The sequence below is a fragment of the Ixodes scapularis genome, unplaced genomic scaffold, assembly GCF_016920785.2.
Source record: "Ixodes scapularis isolate PalLabHiFi unplaced genomic scaffold, ASM1692078v2 PGA_scaffold7__128_contigs__length_106722199, whole genome shotgun sequence".
Classification (NCBI taxonomy): Eukaryota; Metazoa; Arthropoda; class Arachnida; order Ixodida; family Ixodidae; genus Ixodes; species Ixodes scapularis.
Window position 1 is genome coordinate 60,581,815 of NW_024609882.1, and position 23,176 is coordinate 60,604,990.

Below are 23,176 nucleotides of genomic sequence, written 5' to 3' on the forward strand. Positions count from 1 at the left end.
TTCATTGTGATCTTGGTGCGGCTCCATTAGAACGACCCTCTCGAAGCTTCGAAGATTTGAAGGGACCGACATGGCGATGGCCAGAGCAATGGAGACGAATTAGCCAATCGCCTTGCGAGGTTTTGGCCGTGTGTGTGTTAGTATTTGTTTGCATTAGGCTAGCAGGCACGGAAGGCAATGGCTCTACTCTTACAGGATTCAGTGACTTTATCATGGATTGTCTCCTCGAGTGACCCATCTCATCGGACACGTTGTCATATGACGGAGGATATGCGATTAAGAAGAAACGAAGTTCCGTAAAACCAACATCTCGGACGATTGAACTTAGCTCATTTTCCGCTCTAACAGACGATTTGTTTTATAGAAAAAACACCGTTGCTCTACAGTGGATCTCGTGTAACGATGGCATAGGGAATATTTTGTGGGCGCCATATTTGGGGGCGCTGTTTAGAGCGTATGTTCAGAACGAGCTCATATTAATAGGCTGCTAAGACCGACATTCTCGATGGTGTGGAATGTACGTTGCCAAAAACCTCTGGAAGCTCGCGATCAGCACGCGCTCAACAGTCGCGCACACAACTATGGCTGCTAGTGAATTCTCCCCATTCTATAAAACATTGATCACCTGTCTGCTCTCGCTGACCCGCAAATTATACCGAAAACACCACGAGAATTCGCACGTGCAGTGACCACACCTGGGGCGGCTTGCTGCTGACGCGGTTCCGAGCGGCTAATGTCCCCGCAAGAGCCATTCTTAAGGCCGGTTCAGACACTTGCGTTTGAGTGCGTTTGACTGCGTTGCGTCGAGTGCGGAAAGCTAGTCACCGGCACATCTGTGCTTCGTATGAAGCGTGGAATCCAATCCAAGGAATCATCTTGGCACGCGATATAAGCAGCAGGGATGTCCTGGTTTCTCGCTGCCGCAACGCAGTCAAACGCAGTCAAACGCAACTGTCTGAACCAGGTTTTAGGTCACACGAGTGGCTTTATGAATACAAGGTGCACATAAAAGAAAACAACACAAACTCCGCGTTAAATATATCTTGATACGTTATCAAGGCTAGCGTAGCTTCCAGAGTGTCGCAGCTCAGCACTGCTGCGACAGCACGTGGCTTCGTCTTGCCTGTCATTCGAAAGAGACGCCAAACGAGGCGACGCCCTCGCGCGAGTAGCTTCGACAGCGTTATAGGGAGCGCATGTTCGTCTTGTTCTTTTGCTGGGGTTATGGTGACGTCAGAACTCAGAGCTATGGTTGACTCTGATTGAAGGATAGTGGGTAGACCTCAAGGCAACTTGCTTTGGGGTCTGCCCAGTACCCTTATATCAAAGCCAATCAGAGTTCGGCGTCGATCTGACGTCACCACAATCCCTGCAAAGGAAGCAGACAAACTTGCGCTCCGCATAAGACTGTCGAGGCTACGCTAGCTTAAACAGCGTAGAAGAAGTCACCGAGTAGCGTTCCAAACAAATGGTCTCTGTTGTATAGACGTCCGAGCTTCATAGTGTTCTGGCTGAAACTGTTAGTTTTTATTGTTTGGAGCATTACAGAGCTCGCGCAGATAGCTTAAAAAAGAAGGAACATTATTTCTTGAATCCCTCAGAGCTGGCTCCTACTGGGCTCTACCCGGGCAGTATGGATCACGGAAATAGAAAGGAAATTGTAGTTTATACAATGCTGGCAGTAAGAGGAGGAAGAAGTCACCGAGTAGCGTTATTTACCTTGTCGTCACTTTTTTGCCATCTGTATATGTCATTTGATCCCCCCCCCCCCCCCCCCCCCCCCCACATGTAATGCATTTCATTTGAGATGCCTTTGAGGTAAAATAAACTGAACTGAAAGGATGTGGCGGATTATGTGTCCCTTGAAACAGGTTTTGGTTCCTTGGTTTTATGGAGTGCTGAAAGTTGCTCTTTGTATAAAGGATGATAATTTGAATCCTGAAATGCGGGTTCGATGCGGTCTATAGCGACGGTTTCTTAGTGTCCGAGAATGTCGAGAGTCAGTGATTTCTCGGTGCGCTTGTGTATCTTAAAAGGTCCATCGAATAATGGTGTGAGGCTCTTCTTTTTAACTTCTTTGCGGACGAATTGGTGCGTAAAAATATTTAGTCCTTGACCACTCCCAAGGGGAGTCCTAATCGAGTGGCCGTGCCTTGACTAACGAAGATATTCTGAGAACGGGACATCGAAGTTGTATGGGCTGCAGTTTTTGAATTAACTGCCTCAAGTCGTCCAAAGAAGCTTTCTGTGGAATTGTTGGGAAACACTTGGTGACATCTGAAAACTCTCCAGGGAGCCAGAGTGGCGAGCCGTAGACCAATTGCGCCGAGGTGCATTCGAGGTCTTGTTTGAAGGGATATCGAATGCCGAGAAGTACAAATGGGATATGATCGACCCAGGTCAGACGTCTATGTCGTGCAGTATTTGCTGCCTTTCTTTGCGTACCAAAAATTCTCGTCTAAAGTTTTTTTTTTTTTTTTTTTTTTTTGGGGGGGGGGGGAGGTTTGGAAAATTTGATCACTGGTCTGCGGCGGGACCGGGAGAGGGAGGAGGAGAGGGTTAGGGAAGAGTGTAGGGTTAAAGACGCTATGCCAATTTTTTATTCATTTAGTTCCGACCTATAGCTAGCGATTAAACGGACTTCGACATGCTGCGTTGAAATTGCGGTTCTGCAAGTGCAATACCGAAATCAGCCCGTTTCGGAATTATTTCTCCGGCACAAATTTTTATGATCCGTGGTGTAGTCGTTGCCACGGGTTGAATTACTCGCAGGACAAATTTTGTGTGGTTATTTTCAAATCGCTAAATTGGTAAAATTAGGTCTTCAGGTATTCAGGTCTTCATGAAACCCAAGTTTGTTTACCGTGTACTCCGTTCTACCTAACTTCGCAGACGACAAAAACTACTGCTCCTGCAAACCAATACGAGCTGTCAGAGCTAACCACGTGTCCTCCCGGGGCTGTTTTGCCGCATGGCCGCGCCTCCCATGGCCATCCTGTATGAGGAGAAAACACGGCCACCTAGATGCAAAAGTAATTTAGAGAGTTTTGAAGAAAAACGCTTACAGTATTGTAAATACGTGAACATATTTAAAATGATGTACCTAAATATCCAAAGAGAAGAACGAGAAAACATTTAAAACATTATTCATTAAAAACTATAAAATGTAATCTAGTCTGATGAATGATAAGTAGAAAGACCTCACAAGGCAGTTTGACAACGCAACCGCTGCCGCAATGCACGTGCGACCACCTCGCTGGAGCTCTGCGCGTGTAGAGCACGAAACGGCAGAAGCCCCCTCGCGCACTGCCGTCTGCCAACTGTGAACTAAAGTTAAGGGAGCATCACGGATGCGCCGAACGCTTAGTGAGATCGGTCTATGCAACGCATAGTGGCGTACCAGCCTGTTCTGGAGCGAAGGGCAAAGCAAGAAACCTGAAAGACCTCCTCCCCCTTTCCCCGGTTTTCGCCTCTTCTACTTGTTGCGCCAGAGCTCGTTTAGTCGCCCGTTTCCGAGTTGAGCGGCGTCGCCGTCGCCGTCGGCGTAACCGCGCGTTCCATTAGGGGACATTTCCCCGCTCAAGCTAACTGGGTAATTATAGTGCTAAAGTTAGATGGAAAAAATCTCCGTTAAATTTAGCGCGGCAACTTAATTCGCCAAATCTAGCGAAAAATATCCCCTAAATTTAGCAGAAAAATTCCCTGCTAATTTTAGCGGAAATAGGTCCCCGATAAATTTTGCAGAAAAAGATTATCCGCTAAATTTAGTGGGGAAACATAACACGCTAAATTTAGCGAAAGTACTTTTCCCCCCAAACTTAGCAGAAATGTTTTCTCGAAAAGTTCAACGAAAAAATTTGCCCCCTAAATTCAGTTGAAAAATTTGTCGGCTAAACTCAGCGGGAAGATTTCCCAGCTAAAGTTAGCGAAACAATTTCCACGCTATATATAAAGGAAAAGATTCCCAGCGAAATTTAGCGCGAAAATTTCCCTGCTTAACTTAGCGGAAAAATGTGTCCGCTAATTTTGTCGGAAAATTTACCCGCTAAATCTAGCTGAAATAATTTTCCGCTAAATTTTGCGGGAAATTTAGCAGAAATTTTGCGTTAAATGGGGGAGGAGGTGGGGTTACGGAGAGGGAGGAGGGGCATACACTCCCTTCCGTTCCCTTTCCTCCTCAACAGCTGCGCTCTAATTGGGCTGTAATGGCCTTGAGGTCCTTCCACCTTATTTAAAGTGATGCCATGAAAATGACGACGAGCGACGTGCCTGCCTCGGATGCCGGCTTCAGAGCATCCTAATCAAGAGCTGTCCGAGGCGCGTGCGTGTACTGCCTCGAGCAATCTCTTTTATGTTCATGAAAAATATGGATCTTCGATACGTTGCACCCTACAGATACGCCCCCTTCACCCCCCCCCCCCCCCCCCCCCCCCCCTTAGCCAGAAGCGGACACGAGCGATTTGAAAAAAAAACGTAAAAAATGTTTAAAGTGATCCCAGTCACGGCTTGTGGTTTGGGCGCCGTGGGACCCGGGAAGGCAAGGAGCCTTCCCGGGTGCCCCTCGAATATAGCGCTTTCCCCCTTTGGGGGGAAAGCGCTTTATTCGGGCTCAAAGTCTTGCTTGAACCAGCTCCAGCCCAGAAATGCCCGTCTCGTCGATTCTTCCTTCCGTCGTCATGTCGCATTTCTTCGACGCGCCAATCAGCGCACACCACGGGTAACAAAAATATAACAATTACACAACCCGATAACCCGTCGGCGACGGCGCTGAATCTGCTGCCTCATGCATGCCGCACTCATGACACGCCCCCTCTCCCCTTTTTTTTCTTTTCCAATTAAAAGAAAATTATCATTTGTCTGTCCCTTTACAATCGCAGCATTTAGAAGAACAAGCGAACTGTGCGCACATTCCCGTCCATTCGGCGTGAATGATCACAAGAAAGACTGACAAACTTACAGCTTAAGAACGTCTAAAGTATCTTAACCACAAACAAAACTCCACCCCGCTACAGCCTTGACAACGCATCAGCAGGGATGTTTCTCGTCCCTTTTACAAGCCGTACATTTAAGTTAAATTTTTGCAACGCAAGCGCCCAACGAATCAGCCTCGCAATATTTGGTGGTGCTGACGCTAAATACTGCAAAGGGTTATGATCGGTGCGAATTTAGACCTCCGCCCCAAATAGCCACGTTTCCAACCGATCCAAGGCCCACACAACCGCGTAAGCTTCACGTTCGATTACGGCCCACCGGGTTTGGGGAGCAGCAAGTTTTTAACTGAGAAAGGCCACCGGGTACTCTTTCCCATCATCTGCACGTTGGGCAAGACATGCCCCTATCGCTATATCCGATGCGTCAGTGGACAGAACGAAGGGCTGGCTGGCATCTGGCGCTCTCATAACTGGAACATTCGGCCAGTAAAACGAATTCTTAATTCGCTGTTGCGTTTCCTTTCCAGCAAAATGCCCGCCAACTGGTTTGTCATGGGCTACTTCTAACACTGTGTTCCGCTTGTTTTCTGGTAAAACTAACTGCTTCACAATTCTGCCACTTATTTTTTCTTTATGGGACAGAATTCCATCGATCCCTTGCATTGCATGAGTCCATTTTTTCGCTTGTAGCCACAGTGGCTTCAGCGTCTCGTCGTTCTTCTGTTCTAGCTGTTCGAAACTGAAGGCAACTTTCAGCTTCTATTTCGTGTATGTCACTTCGCTCGTCCCCAGACTCCACAGTCCTGTTTTCTCCCTCCGACTGTGTGCTCACCACACATGCCTCTACCACAGGACCTTCCTTCACGACTGCAGCTTCACCAGGAAGATCTACCCGATCTGCCAAGGGCATTTTCTGTTCCACTCCTCTTAAAGCTACTAAATCCTCAGGTGCAAGTAGTGCGTCAACATCTGGCAAGCTGCTCGGTTACAGCACAGAGCAATAAAGTATCCACTCCAGTATCAAGTGCACTGCTACCAAGTCGAAACGGGACACACATGAGATCGGCCTCTACCTCGTGACCGAAAGCGCCCTTCAACCGAACCTTTCCCTTTTAATTATCATCCAAAATGGTGGCCATGGACCTTCGAACCACTGTAATGTCTGCACCCGAATCAATCCTGGCATTTAAGTACTTGTCTCCTGAGCGGAGTTGCACAAATCGTTCTCCGTCAAGCACTTGGTGTTGTTTAGCCAGCGGTACTAGTTTATCATGCACCTCGAATGTTTGCTCAGCGCATTCGCACTCTAAAGGTCTTTTTACCCGTGCCGTTAGCTTAGGATTGGTCTCAGGGCAATTTCTTGCCAGGTGATACTGTTCCCCACAAGCGAAACAGCGTCGAGTGGCGCCGACATGCTAGGTATGCCCTCTCTCTTTCGGATGCGTCACAGACTCGCTCTGTCCAGAGTCTCCAGTAGTGTCTGTCTTGTAGGGTTTCGGGACCCTTTGTGTATTACTCTCCTGATGGCATTCAGCCAGCTTAGCTATCGCCTCGGGACGCAGCCACTCCCCTGTTTCGTTCAAGGCAAAATATGCTTTTGTTTCATTGGGGACAGACTCCTTCAGCCTATCCGCAACAACTAGTTGCAACAAGTCATCATAAGTTTCCATTTTTCTACTCTTCAGATAATAACTGACGTAGCTATTAAGTTGGCCGGCGAACTGGCTCCACGACTCTTCTCGCGATTTGCCTGCCGTATTGAACAGTCGTTTATATTCGTTTGGAGACAATCTTAGCTCACGTAAAATTCGTTCTTTTAGTTGAGCGTAAGATGGCAGTTCCTTCATGCCACTGCACATAATCAGTGACCTGACCCTGTCAGCTAATACGGCATTATCAGAACCGTTTTTATCTCGTCAGGAACCTGAAAGGATCGAAATATGACTTCTACCGCCTCGAACCAGCCAGGCACTAAGGTTTTGTCCCCGGGCATCCGATTGAGCACATTACTCAAGAGCGCACCACAGTGGGCTACCCCAGATTCAGATTGTAATCCCAGCCCCCCGTTGGCACCACCGCCATTCTCCCTCTGCGATTTTTGCAGCTCAATTTGTGCCCGTATTTGTTCGAGCTTTATTTTTTCAATTTCCAACCGAGTGTTCATCACTTCAGAATCCGTTCTCCCCTTATCTTCTGGTGCGCCGTCAGGCTCCTTAAGTTGATCAGGCATTTTAACCTCCCCTTTGCCCGACTCATAGTTCTTCGCCATTGCTCGAGCGATCATTCAACCCAAATAGAGAAGCATATGCGCTCACCAATTCAGGTTGACCAGCTCTTCGTCGTCGATGAACAGTCGAAGGCACTGGCAGCAGAAATGCCTTGCAGGAATATCTCAGGGTCCGTGCACCACTGAAGTCCACATTCAACCGCTTTCAGGCAGTAGTTCCTGTCTCTGTCGAAGAGTGGAAGTCTTGTTTTCCGCCACTGGTTCTTGCGCTGAGGCTGCAGCGTTCATCCCACTGGTCACGTCCAGCGCTTATCTGGCGCCCGGTTGCATGGTCGCCGAAGAGCCGAGTTTGCGTGATGTCAGCACCGCCCGTGCTCCACTCTAAGAAAAAAAGGAGGAGAAAGGTAGCAACAGCGAATGTTCCTCCTTGCTGCCGACAAGTTGCCCAGAGAAGGAAGGAACGGAAGTTTAGATGAAAGGAGAAGGTCGAGTTGCTCCCTGTTCAGTTTGGTACAAAAAAAAAAAAAAAAAAAGGCGCAGGGCTAAAACGTTGCACTACTGACCAAGTGGTCAAAGGTTCAATCCCCAGAGGAGCGGGTTTTTTTTTTTTTTTTCGTAAAGTTTTTTTTTTTTTTATTTACCAAAACACACATAAACGGACCAAGACCGATGAAAGGAATATTAAAGTCCTTATTAAGCGCAGACCGCATGGCGCGTTTTTGCTCGCGATTCAGGCGCGTCGGCGTCAAATTGACGTCCATTCCTGCGCGCGGACGCGCGTTTTCGCGGGAGCGTTCTTTTCTAGCCAACCCAGAACAAGACGCGCGCACCGAGGCGTCGAAGCGGCTCTCGCCCAACGAGGGTCGGTCGAACTATCACGTGATCCTGCACGGTACGCTGTTTCGTATTCAGCAAATTTCTAAGTGTTCAAAGGCATTTTAATTTTTCATATAAAAATTGAAAAGGTGTTTCTTTTGACATACAAAACCGTTTTATTTACTTATTTGTTTATTTAGTTCTCATTTTGTAGTATTTGCGTCAACATTTACATCGCGTGTTGAGAATTCTGTTATCTGGCAACGCTGATAACGCACGGCCGGCGGTGCTTGGTTTTGTCTGCATGCGGGTGCCCCCGCGTCAGCTTCCGCGCGAGCGTTGATAGCGCGTCGCGTTTTCGCGTGCAGAAAGACGCGCCATGCGGTCTGCGCTTTATTCACCGAGACGTTTTCCTCCTTCTCCAGGCAGACGGGAGAAAGTTTTCGCCCTCTCGACTCATCTTCTTTCGGTTTCGTTTTTCGAGCACATCGCGCACGTTGTTTAATAAATTAATGTGTAGTTGATTGAGCTTCAGCGGCAGCGAAGGCGGCTTGTAATTCCGTCTTCTAGTCCAAACGTGCAGAACATTTCGGTTGCATTGATGTTTTTACCACTAATTTTATTAAACGAGTATACGAAGCCGCTAGAAACAGCCAAGTTCCGGAGCAGTGGCAGCAGCGCTCATACACTGGGTAAGACGTCCGTCTCCGATTTGCGGGACACACGCGGAACTACAGCAGCGAAACCACGAGGAACTGTGTCGACGTTTTCGACGTTATGGAAATCGCGGGAACTGCGTCCAAGGCAGGCAGGTTTTTCTGCCGGCTGCCTGGGTGCCTTCCGTGCTGAGTTCGGTTCTGTTGTCCCGTGCCGAGTGCCAACCGGCGTTCAACGTGATTCTGTATTTCTGCGTGTCAGCAACATCGCCAACGTGGTTCTGTATTTCTGCGTGTCAGCGACATCGTGATGGCAGTGTTGTGGGTTGTGAACAGAAGACTAGAATTATCGGCGATGTGACCGTGTGTTCGCGTATCAGTGGTGTAACAACAAGATGAGATGACGTAAACTGTCGGGCATTGATGCCGCTGGTCGGGCAGTGATCGGAGGGGGCGGGGTGACGCAGGATGACATTCCGCTTTACATGAAAGAGTTTAAAACCACTTTACGGATTAGGTGCAGTCGATCGACGTGTGGATAGTCATGGAACGCTGGTCCGAACGGTAAGCTGCTATCGTAAAGGTGCCAATGTGACTGTCGGTCCCCGAGAGCGATTGCGCTCTGGGGAAAAGACTGAGCAGTACGAAATTATGACGGAAAGTACGTATATTCACAATGGAAGTTTAGCATAAAAAAAGAACGGGTAAAATCCAAAAAAAACACTATCCTTTACTTACTGTTTAAATGTATTACGGTTCCTGTAGAAACTGCATCCAAGTGGCGCGCTCGGATGAGCGCTAGAAGTTTTCGAGCTCGCAACGGCGTAGCTCCGTACACTTAACACCAGCCGCAAGTCGCGGCTTTGACTGCATTCAAGTTGATCAAAAAGCAATTTCTCTGCCCGTGAAGCATCACTTCCAGCTGAGTGAGTATCCGCTCAAAAAAGATTAATTCAAGACGGCAATTGCAGCCGTGCGCGAACAGCACAACAAGAAAAACAAACACTATAATAGAAATACTGGCTACGAAGGGCCGTGCGGGAAAACAAACTCATGGCTTGGAACCACACTGGAGCGGCTCGATTTATTGGCTTTCAAATAATTACGGAATGATCGAGCGCTTTCTTTTTAATAAGGGATTCATCACCTGAGTCACTAAAAATAGTCTCAGATGTATGACACTGCTGGAAAAAAATGAACATGTTCGGAATATTTTTAATTGCTTAGGGAGTCACCGAAAAATTCCGTACGTTCAAAACGACCAGTATAAAAGACGGAAACTCAGGGCTCGGGAGTAGTGATCGGGGTAGTGTGCTATTGTATTGATGTTTGTATGTGCGATGCATGTGAGTGCGCTCAATATATGTTCACCTGATGCTTGTAGTCTGCTTAACGTGCCTACATGTGTTAGAGGTTCCCGAAGAAAAGGAAACGAAATTGTGGCGTAAGAAAATAAAAATATTTTTTGTAAAACATGAATTGGGCGGTACCTAGCGCCACCTAGCCTAGCTACTTGCGATTACTCTGCTTGACCCTGCCATCTGGTGGCAAGCGATTTAACATCCTTTTACGCTACGCGGCTACGCCATAATTTCGTGTTACAGTGCTGAGGTAAGCCAAAAGGTTGCTTCGGATTTGCTTTTTCTTTAGAGCGGCTCTTGCTTTTGCGGGCAAATGATTTTCACTCCTCCGTGATGTGCGGTTGACGCAACGGTTGACGAAGGAATTATGGCTCGAGGAATAGCAAAGGTAAGACGTAAAGTGCGCGAACTGGGTGCAGGTTGTCTCCGTTGAACATCGCAGTGCTGACGATGAGAAGACTGAGTGACTGCATGCTTTCAAAACGTAAGTTTCTTTACCTGCAGGGGTAAAGAAACTTCGGAAATAAATACAGTTCGCGGAAAGCTCATGTTACGTTTTTATGTGCTGCTCCTTTCGCTTCGTACGATAGACTTAGTGTTCTCGTTAAGCCTCATCGAGCTCGATTTGCTCGATTCGTGGCCGCCATAATGAGATGCAGTCGACGGAGGAACTTTTGCTCCCCTGCTTAGGGGACGAAAGTTTCTCCCTTTCTGAAGAAACATGTGTGTCAAGAGCGTTCCTCCCTTTAGGGAGGACTATACTGACCCTTTTTTTCTAGGAGTGTGTGCTCCGGACTCGCCGCTCCGTCGCAAATGGTAGATGAAACGTGTGGCTTGCTTGAAATGGCAACGTTCGTGCGGTATCCCGGACCCACCTCTCCGTTGCTTATAGCAGGCAAAAATGTGCGCTTGCGTCAACTCGGCGACGTCCGTGTGGTGTTGGAGCTGGTCGCTCGCCCCAAGGTTCCGTAGCTGAGCTCCCGCTGTCGACTGCGCCAGTCACGGCTTGTGGTTTGGGCGCCGTGGGACCCGGGAAGGCAAGGAGCCAGCCTTTGGGGGGAAAGCGCTTTATTCGAGCTCTAAGTGTTGCTTGAACCAGCTCCAGCCCAGAACTGCCCGTCTCGTCGATTCTTCCTTCCGTCGTCACGTCGCATTTCCTCGACGCGCCAATCAGCGCACACCACGGGTAACAAAAATATAACAATCACACAACCCGATAACCCGTCGGCGACGGCGCTGAATCTGCTGCCTCATGCCTGCCGCATGCATGACACACTCCCTTCCGTTCCCTCCCCTCCTCCTCCTCAATAGCTGCTCTCTAATTCGGCTGTAATGTCCTTGAGGTCCTACCACGTTATTTAAAGTGATGCCATAAAAAAAGACGACGAACGACGTGCCTGCCTCGGATGGCGGCTTCCTATTCAAGAGCTGTCCGAGGCGCGTGCGTGTACTGCCTCGAGCAATCTCTTTTATGTTGATGAAAAATATGGATCTTTGATACGTTGCACCCTACAGATACGCCCCCCCCCCCCCCCCCTTTTAGCGAGAAGCGACAACGAGCGAATTAAAAAAAAAACCTAAAAAATACTACATATAATTGAAACGCTAGCAGTGGTTATGAGTTTGCCTTGTGAACTTGAGCAGACCTCTTCCGAGAACTCAGACTTCCCTCGCGCGTCTCACATGTGATGATGTTCGCGGGTGCGTGCTCCAGATGGGGTGGATTTATAAATTCGAGACTGATGGTGTCTCGTCCTTCATTAATATGTGCAAGGAATCCACTCGGCTTGGACGCGCGCGACCAAAAGCGTCGCTGCGGTCAGCTTTCCACGATTGGCCAGACCATGGGCATATGAGCACTGTCAGATTGTCAACTTTGACGGTGTCACTTCCGGTTGCACTGGTTCCTAGCTTCCACTGTGCTTTTTAATCACACCATTGAACTCGTCGTCGCACCTGGTGGTAAGTAGCCAGGGCAACAAGTGGTGACGTAACGGCGAGTCCAATCCCAGTCATGACGTCACGGATGGAAACCATTAGAGGGCGCCACCGAAATATCTCGGCGCTAATAGCGTAATTTGAGCGGTTTTCCGTCGGGCTGTTTGGCGCGTGCCAAACAGCCCGACGCACACATGCGTTGCACTGTGCAGAGCTTGAGAGACGTAAGGCGTCTTCGCAGACACCGGTCGCGTTGGCACCGGTTGAAGGGCCCCGAAGATGTCTTCTCCTTTGTGGTGTAGTCTTCTGGCCTTGTGGTTGTAGAGGCGTCGACCTCGAAAAAGGCAGATGGTAGTCGCTGGGCCGTCCCAAAGACGAGTTCGGAATTTGCACAGCCGAGCTCCTGCTTCATCGCGGTTCAAACCCCAAGCAAGACGAGCGGAAGTTGAACTCACTCGCTTGGTTTCGCGTAGACCATGAGCGCGAACTTGAGTTGAAGATGTGAGCGTTCAACCAGGCCGTTACAGTGCGGATGGTATGCAGTTGTCCGAGATCTCGTCATGCCTAGGATTCTGGACAACTCGGTGAACAAGTTGGATTCGAAGTGTCGCCCTCTCTTGGTGACGATTTCCGACGAGCATCTGAAGCGCACTATCCAGGAGGACACGAATGCCTCGGCGACGGTGGCTGTAGTCATGTCCGGCAATGGTATAGCTTCCGGCCACCTTGTGAAGCGGTCGATACTCGTCAGGATGTATCGTTGTCTTTGAGATGTTGGAAGGGGCCCGACCAGTTCGACGTGGACCTTGTCAAAACGGACACCTGGTGGCAGGAAGCTCGTGGATGGAGGTACGGGATGACGGTCCACCTTGGCTCGTTGAGATGCCAAGCAGGTCCGTACCCAGTCACGCACCTCGGACTTGAGCCGAGGCCAAACATTGCAATTGGCCACTATCTTCTGCTTCACCTTCACGCGGGGATGCGACAACGAATGAATGGCATCAAAAAGCTGCCTTCATATCGCAACCGAAACGAATGGGCATGCGTTCCTGTGGACGTTTCGCAGACGATGGTGGTGCCTCCTGAGAACTCAACGTCCTCTACCTTGAAAGACGTGCTTGATGTGCGGAGCTGCTGTAGCCCATCGATGGATGTCTGATGACGAGCCAGCAACGTGATGTCTAGCTGTAAAGCAGGCAAAATACGGCGTGATTTCGGCTCAGTACATCATCGGGGACGTTTGATTTCTCTTCGATGTGCCAGATGTATGTCATGAACTCCGACAAGAAGGCCAGCTGACGGATCGATTAAGACAGGCGGGAGCCAGATGCAAAGCGAGACTGAAACCAAACGTAGACGTGCTCGCACAAAATAAAGTAAACAAAAAAGCATGCCAAATTTCTCGTTGTTACGTAGTGTATGCACTTAATTTACAACGTGCAGGCAAGACAGACGGATATCAAGCGCGTCCGTGTTGTAGACTCAAAATTTTGGTTTACATACGTGCCGAAACATGCAATGTCAGAACATCGCCGCCAGGTGTGTCAGGTTCGAAAGGAACAACTGTCGAGCCAGTCCCACACCCAGGCTGTATTAGACATTTCCATTGCCAACTAGAACCGAAACTCTTAGGTACGCAACAAATGAATCCGTCAAGACGTTAATACAATACCAAAAACACCATCAGAATCTAAAAAGAGCGAAACCACGAAACCAGGAATCAGCTTCTGCCCCACCACTCCGAAGGCGCGGATGTCAAAGTAGAAATAATAATTATTTTGACGTTTTACGAAAGTGACGTCTAAAACGTCGAAGTAATGTTTGAGATATTTTGATGGCGGACGTCTAAATATTTACTATCAAACAACAGCCACCTTTGGATTTGTCAAAACTCGAAACGCAAAGGTTTTCAAAACCCCAAATGCGCGACATCTCAAAATCCGAAACACAGCGTTTTGGTTTTCTCCGATTTCCCTGTTAACAAACGTAGCGAATGTATCTAATTGACGTAGGAAGCTTTTCAAGCTAAAATCAACAATCATTCATGTATTAATAAAAAAATGGCAATTCTTTCTTTTCGCTCTTATTTCATAAAATTGGACCACTGCTCTAACTGAGGCCTGTAATAGGGATTTTTAATCTTTTTATTAATGAACGATTTTCCTATCCACCAAAGCTTTAATTCATTTTACTCCAACCTTCCGGAGCGAGTAAGGTAGGAACCCAAAACACATCAATTGCCTCGGATAGGTGGCGCAAGCTGCCGCTCGCTACATGGTCTGTAGCCATAATATATCCATTGGAGCAGAAGATAGTTTCGTTTTCAGCGAACTATTTTCTACTGCTGATAGGTTTAAAGCTGGGGCATCACGCTTGTGGAAGGAACTTCTTCTACCTTCTCCGCTTGTAACCGACTATTCGCAACTCCAGAGAACTTCAGAGGGCGCGCTGCTCAGGCAAAATGACGGACGAAAGGAGGTCGTTTTTGTCGTTCAGCACGCGGACCACCAGAAATTCCTACACTTCAGCGTAAAATCAGAGCTACGTTTGAAAGCAAAGCGATTTTTCAACGGTAGAAACCTTCTTCTAGTCAGTGCGTAGGAATGACACGGCGAAATCATAAAAATAATTACTGGAAACGATGTTTGCTTCTGTGCTGCCTACGAGAACCTAGCAGCGATAGCAGACGACAGTGTCGAAACGACCCCCTCTCCTGAGCTTCTCGGTGCTGCCGCTACGCGGCGTTGATTTCGCTGGAGTCACTAATAGTGTAGATTGTGCGCGTGCGACACCGTTTTTTTTTTTTTTTTGTAGTGATGACGCATATCGTTTAGACAGGACTGTCTTATCTTTTCGTGTATTTTTTTTATTTTGACCAAACAAGTGTTTATTGTGTAGCTACGACCAATAAAATTTTGTGAAGAGTTGTGTCTCTGTTCTTCTACTTCTCGTCTTTCATCTGTAGTACTGTTTTGAAACTTTTAATTATGTCGCACCAACTAGCCCAAGCTTCATCTTTAGCCATGACACTCTCCCCTCCCCCCCCCCCCCCCCAAAAAAAAAGGGGGCAAAGCAGAACATGAGGCAAACATAATGGTCAAACGAGAATGGTCAAAAGAGCGTTCAGTATGTCCCTATTAACGCGCTCGTGAAAGGGACATACCGAACACGTCGGGAAAAAAATAAATAAAAGAAGATTTTGTGAAGCCCGCCTTACGAAACCTTAAAAACAACTGAAAAGAAGATCATGCGAGTAGTCCGTGGCCGCGCATTAATGCAAGATATCCTTGCATGTAAAATAATTATAAATGCTATGCCAACAGACGGCGCCACTTGATGGTTGGAATAAATCGCTCCGCGAAAATCGACATGGGAGTGCAGATTTGATCCTCCCACATCAGTATAGAAATACGCAAAATCTAGATATTGTTTGATATAAATCCAGAAGCAAATTACCTTTATCCACACCTAGCGAAAAAATGTGCTGGTGCCTCTGTTTTGTTTTCAGAGGTGCTCATGAAGGACAGGTTGAAGAGACGGCCATTTTAAATATTAACCTTGTTGATTTAACCTGAGACTGGGGTAGAGAAGAAGCATCAAAACGTAGAAGGGACAGAAAATGGACAGGACGACGTCCCTTCTACGTTTTGATGCTTCTTCTCTACCCCAGTCTCAGGTTAAATCAACATGGTTAATATTCACCAGCTCGCCTGCACCCTTACGATTTTTTCTATTTTAAATATATTCAAGCTTTTGTAGAGAATAGTCGTAAAATAAAGCTGGTAAACATGCCAACAACTTGCACATAAAATTGATATTATATTTTAAACAATACCGTCTCTAGGTCAATACGTTGGTAGTGGCCGAGCAGTGGGACCAAAAGATACCATTGGGATTGCGTAGGGTCTGGGGAGCTGCGATTTCCTCCCGACTCACCACTTCTGTTTTGAAGCAACATCAGCGCACCGTAGGGTGATAACGAACAGATGTCTCTTCAAAGCATAAGAAACATAATGCACCAATGTTTCTGCATGCTCATAGGGCTAAAAGTTCTTGTTTGTCTTGAACGACTCTAGTATATCAGTGTATATAAAATCAATACATTCCTTTTTCTGAATTAGTAAATCCCTGCGTGATTTCCCAGCTCAAAGTATAAATCATAGCTACAAAAAAAAGAATATTGATCCCCGGAAAATGACGTTATGAAGAGAGATCAAGAACCGCGGCCCGACATTTTATTGCAGCAATGACAAAAAAAGTAAAAAAAATAGCGACCGCACTGAACGACGGCGACATCGTTAGAGAGCCCCTCAGCGGACCCCTCAAGTCGTTGGAGCCCTGGGGATTTTACGAGCTAACGGTTCCTGAAACTGGTGCTCATTTTTATGTCCACTATATCCACGTCATGGCGCGGGTTACGAAGTGATTAGAAGAAGAGACCGAGACTCAGATTGTTTTTATGTTTTTACCAAAGGGGTATTCAATCCCTAATATGCTTCTTGTACTGGGATTTCTGTGGAGTTAGATGGATTTCGGGTAAAACAAATGTAAAATATAAATCAAATGTTTAGTCTGGCAAACCTGTGCTTGCAAGTTTATTTATCAATATTTGTGACTTATATCATGGAACGCCCTCCAAACAGTTTTTGCGAAAAGTACACATCTCACAGAAAACAAATTGGTATATTGGTTTCACAAAGAGTGTTAGTAGGAACATAATATATTTCTCTATAATTGCATCATTATTCACTTTTGAATAATAAACTACATATCCAATTTAGAGGTATTATTTTAATAACAATTTATGCCGCAGAATAACCTACTTTGCATTAGTATAAGATACGCCCAGGTAGCAAACAAAAGGAAATATACTTGGTGCTAGTAAGTTTTTTTTCTGTCCCCAAGGCCTTAGTTAGTGCAAACATCTTTTTCTTTGATCCTAAGTTGCCATAGGATATGCCTAGGTCTGAATTTTATCTGGTTTGCCACATTTAAGAAACATAGGTAAACAGAGACAGCTTTACTCACCAAACAAATTAATAATAATATAAATGTTCGAGAATATGATGGTTAAACTTGGGGATCTGTATAGATGAAAAAAAAAACACGTTCCCTCAAATGAATCCACTCTCTTTTCGCTAGTGGATATGAGGGGTTGCAATATCACTCCTTGGCTGCTATCTGCAGCATCGCCACATGTACGATCAGATAGGAACTCGGCATCTACAACGCAGCGCCTTTACAGGGGGGTTATAGGAAAACATTTTAGGCTTCCTGTTTTTTTAATATATTCTCTAATAATACGGTAGTAAATATTCAAACTTCCGGAGCATTTATCCTGCGTGCGTATGATACGAGCATAAATCTGCTTTTACGTCATGAACAATGTATATTGAAGTCCTAAGCGAGTCACTTTTTAAATTTGAAGCTAGCTAAATATCTTGGTTATACGTATTCCCCTCGTTATTGGCAAGTTAAAAAATGTTCTGTTTATTTGCCCAGGATTATATATCGCATTGTTCCATGCTCTCCGCTTTGGGAACACTACAGAGGATGTGTTGGCAATATTAAAACCCTCAATGTAGAGCTTTACGAACTCATGTAATGTAATCTTCAGTTTGCTTTAATGCATAAAATCACGTTCAAAAGACTGGGAAAATAAATACGTGCCGGCACATGGTCCCTGTGAGTAATTATGTCAAAGTATGGGAACTTTGATTTTAATTAAAACTGAACTATTAAAAAAGCCGTGAGAAGTTCATTTATGAGACCTGTGCAGGTGAGTTAAAGGGCAAGAGCACACAAAAATGAAGGATAAGTGTGATCATAAAACAAATATTTAAATCAGTTTTGTAAGTTATTTCTTTTTATTGTTGAATGTAAACACATGGTTAAAACTAGAAACTCGTTGAGCGTCATCAAAAGACACGATAAATGTCAACTTTTAGAAATATCCCGAGCAGCACACTTCCCTGAATTATACTTGGGCCAGTTTGGCGCAAGCCTGTGCCAAGCTTGAGACAATGTGATTCAAGTTCACGCCAGTTTGGCCCAAGCCTAGGCCGAGGAAGTGCGCTACTTGGGACTGAAGGCCCGTGGTAAGCGCGGTGCTGCGCTAGAGATTGCACTCGTGAAAAAGGTGGAATGCTGGCGATCCAGAAATGCAGGTGGTAATGATTACATCTGCGTTTTCGAGCTGCTGGCGTTGCGAGTGTTGCACGACAAGAAATGTTAGCGCACACCTGCGCTTACCATGTACATTGAATATTTCTGAAATCGACTGATAAGTAGTTTAAGATGATACTCAGCAACTTTATTATTAGAACCATCTGTTTATATGTATACTTTAAAACTTAAATTACCCACTTTAGTAAAATATTATACTTATTGCGACTATTATCTCCTATCTTGTGACCCTCTGGTTTTATAACAAACCTTCACAGAGCGCATATTATGTTGCGACGTTAGGTCACACAAAAGCCCGGCTCAGTTTTTTTTTCACATTTATGTAAAACATATATGTGAAAGCCATGTTCCTGGGAGTAGCATTTAGCAATAGTTTAACGTTATAGGAAATCTTCTCCCAGAGATAAAATATTTCGATGCTCGAGTCATGGAAATTGCCAAGGTTTCACTGTGGTAATTGGCACAGCCGTCAATTTCACACCGAAGCATACACGCAGTAATAACTTTTCCTACCAATTGTATTAAATAGTTTCAACATGTACAGCTAATATTACAAATTACAATAAAATATTTCCATGCAAATAAAGCGATAAAACATGTCATGCAAACACGTTCTAGAGAGACATTCACAAATTGACGAATGACAAGTGATGACGCGGCGAATAACTGAAGAAACTAAACGTCTTATGTGGCGAACTTGTGCCCGAAACAAAATAGAAGGAGTTTAGGCGTCGATGTCGGCGAAAAAACAGTATCTTCGCTTTACTACCTGCATAGCTACTTGTATATAGCGGAAGTTAGCGCTATCGAGCGATATGCCGAATGTTGTACTTTTTCCTTTGTCTTCATATATTAGTCTAATTTTAGTTAGTTTCCAAACATCGGGTACCTCTCCTCCCATAAATTTTTGATCAATCAGATGCCGTAACTACAAATTGCTTGTTTTTCCTAGTGTCTTAATGAGTTACACGGGTATGTCGTCTGAGCCTGCCACCTCACCTGCTGGGACCCTACTTTCTGCGTTATCCGATACTCTTCTGGTCGTCTCCATTGCTACACTATTCTGCTCCTCCTCTACACTTCTGCGGTCAGTGCTATACACTGTCCTCCTCTGCTCAAGCTGGGAAAAAGCCCCTTCGACTGCCCCCTACTATAATCCCTTGCGTCTTCCTCGTCTACTCTTTTTCCCTCTTCCGTAGTCAGCATAGGTTGGAAACCCTACGTCTTTCTCCCTTTCGCTTTAATTTGCTTCCAAAACGTTGTTGCCGCATTTTTATTTTTTAAATTTATTTCCATCGTCTACTGCACTCCTGCACTCCAAATTTTGGCCTGTGCTAAAGTTGATGTCTCCCTTTTTCTCTCCTGGAAGTTCTCTTAATTGATGCTACTTCAGCTTGGAAGGTTCTCGTTACTTTTGCTCACCTATGCTCCCTAGGTGCCCCTTTGCGCCGTAATATGACTACTTTTACCTCGTTTCCTCACCAGATTTTTGGATTTTGACATCGTTTTTGCATTCCTCTATTTTTTTTTATAAATTCGATGTTTCTCCAATTTTCTTTCAAAAATTTCTAATAAATCCTCATACGTCCATTTTCTTTCTGGTTGTTTCGATACCATGTTCTCTATACCTTCAGACATTTTTCATTATTCAGCTTCCCTTAGTTTTGGCTTACTCACTCTTTCCTGCGCATGTTGTTCTGGATCGGATGCGCCAAATTTAATCTTAATTCTTCATGGGAAGAAACCAGTGTTAGCGCTAACGCGTTACTTTTTTGGTAACGTCATGACGTACTCATTTCTTTCTCAAGCAGTAAGGGGTAACGCACATATATAACTTACTTCGGGTAAAACGGTAACGGAGTTACACAACTGGTTACTTCTTCTTCCCAAAACCTAAAAAAACGTACACGAAACATTTTAACGTGTTTTTAGGCGTCAAGCTGAATTATTTATAATGTTTTTCGCGCTTTCATTTGCGGCTGTCCTTGTGACTATTAAAGTGCACCTGTAAGAAGGCTGATGAATTTAAGCTAAGTTTTTGCTTGGGCATAATGTTTGACGCATAAGCGCGTACGTATAACATGAAAACTAGAAAGCTATTTATTGCATTAAAAGAGCGACGCAAATGTAACGAGCATTACTCTTTATCGGTAACGGCAACGGCAACACGGTCATTTTGTTTGAGGTAAATTAAGTCTGTAACGCGTTCATTTTAATTTTAAGTCAATAGTAGCATAATTTGTTACTTTTTTTTGGTAACATCTACAACATCGCGAGAAACCCAGATATCCGACACCACGAGGTGCAGTCCAATGAAAACGCTCGAGATTCCTGGTTGCGGAACATTTCAAGGCACTGACAAAGGGAACCAGTTGCAGCCAAGATTGTGGACCGCGGTTTGCTCACCAGTGGCGTAGCCAGAACGTATTTTCGGGGGCGTTTTAAGCTGCTGGTGCAATCAACAAACACCTGCGTCAGGTCGACACGTCGAACAAAATTCTCATGGTTTGTTTTTCACCGTTACGCTGCATCTCTCTCTCTCTCTCTTTCTATATATATATATATATATATATATATATATATATATAATAAAGTAAAATTTCAGGGTGTTCTGACACCTGAACACCTCCCCCACCCCCCCTGGCTACGCCGCCTGTTGCTCGCTATAAACAACTCAGTAAGCATTGAAAGCAAGCATGATACTTTATGCAGATGACAGCATATCTTTTTTCGGAGGGGGGGGGGGGGGGGGGGTGGCGGAGTTAACATTTATAAAATTATAATAACGGCAATGTATTTACAAAACAAACATTATCTGCAGATTGGTTTATATGTATATAAATAATTAGTTATATACATAAATGAAACGAAAGTTGTTTTATTCAAATTGAATGGAATGAGCATTAACATAATCAGTCTCATGCCATTTAGAAATAATATCAAATGTTTATGTTTGATTCTTCAACAAATGTTGGTGGTGAGACGAAGCAGTCCAAAGAATAGAAAACTATACTAAAAATAACTGTTACAATTTTCAGGCATACGATACATTACGTTGTCTTTTTATACATCTTTGTTTTGTGCTCGCTTGAATCGCTGTTTTCAGGTATGGGGAAACATCACTTTTTTATAATATAATCATGTCCATGAATTGCCAAAAAAAATGGTTATTCGTCTTGTTATAAAATCATAGGTATAACTGACACAAAGCCGTGTTATTTGAAAATTTAGGTATTATTCAAAGAGCAACTTTCCCATGAGTATATATTTAATCTAACATAAAAAAGAAACTGAAGAATTTAGGCAGCAATTCGCTTTTACTTTTTTCCTTGCAGTGAAAAATTAACTTCGCATGCCATTTTCTATATGTATATATGGGCGGTCGCACGCTCGAGGACAAACTATGGTAATATCAACAGCCCTTCCCTAATATTTTACCACGTGTTTTTCAATACCTTAGGGACCGAGGGGCCGTGCCAGGCGCAACAATATCCGGAGTGAAAGAGAACCCCCTGAAATGTTTGCCTTTGAGTCGCACCGTACGTCGAAATTGAAATCAGTGGTCACTGCTTCTGTTCAGACTAATATCCCTGCTGCAATCGCGTCTCCGCTTCCGGCGTTGATGGTAACTACAAAGTCGAGCCGTTTTACCCAGCAGCTTTCCCGGCGGCTCCTTTGTTAACCCCCCCCCCCCGCCCTTTTCACTCGGTAGTCCCTACGCAGTATCTGTCATGTTACCCCCCCCCCCCCCCCCCCAACGCTGACCATAATGAGCGTTTCCAATTTGTGCCCTCCACGGAGATTTAAGACGCCGGAGCAAGAGCTTATAGATGCCTTAATTCAACTGTTCAAGGTGGCCAATATAGAGGCGTCCCTGTGAGTACCTTACTTTATCTGTCGTTCATTAGCGCCACTTCAGCAGTCTGGGCTGTCACGTGAATTCCGAGACAGAAAATGCTTAAAACCGGCTGCGTGCCGTGCTGGAACTCGAATGCGACAAGAAACGCCGATCTGCAATACCATGCTATAAAAAGTCTCCGGGCTAACTTGATAGGGAATATTTCACGGAAAGACAGCGACAGAGGGAGCCAGGGGTAGCCAATATCCAGGACTGCTGTGTGCTACACTACAAAGTTGGAACACAGAAAAAGTTCTGGGGCCGAGAGCGGTACCTAAACAATTTTCCTCATTTCATTATTACATGCTGCCGACGTCTTTGAAAAAACGTAGAACATTATTTTTATAATAATTCATTTTGCGTTAATTGTTGAAAGTGCAGAGAAACTGATCTGGTACGTGACTAAAGTTAGAATGGGCGACTAAAAGAAAAAGATATCAGCCAGTAGAGAGGGAACTACGAGCAAGAAAGGCGACCATGGTCCAGGCGTTAAACAGGAAGAGCCGGGCGGGTGAGAGGCTCTCTTTCGCCGATAAGGAGCGCCAAGGCCGCGGGCTGCGGCATGAAGGAGAACTATGGCCTTCACCGGAAGGGAAAAAGAATCGGCAGGCTGCTCCCGCGGGAGTAGGAGAGGAGGGGAGGGGATCGCGTGGCCGTCGACATGCTTTTCATATAGCATACATCCTAAAGAATTATAGAAAATAGGACTCGAACTGTCACTGTATGAACTGACATGGAAACAGCCGGCAAACAAACAGCTCTAGTTATTAATTTCTCTCAGTATTTCATTGTACGGCACGCGTTAACACTTAGAAATGATAAGCTTATATGTTTTCTGCCACAGAATGTTGATCACAAAGATACCGAATTTCCAGATACTACTTACATAGCATTGTTTCCGCATGACATACCTTCCTCTTGGGCGTTCGTTGCGTTTCACGCTAATGCCGGCTGTGGCGCCCGCCGAGAGTTCTTCTTAAGGGAAAGGCTCAGGGATGGGCCGGCCCGGGGGGGAGGGGGGGTTAAGCGGCAACGCAAGGGCTCACAAATATAAAGCTAAGCTTGAGACAATTTTCCACACCCTTCGGCGGAGCAGCACCGCTGCTCTATCGAAGTGTGTGGAAGGGTGTGGAAGGCCTCTGTCGGGTTCTAGAAAACGTCTT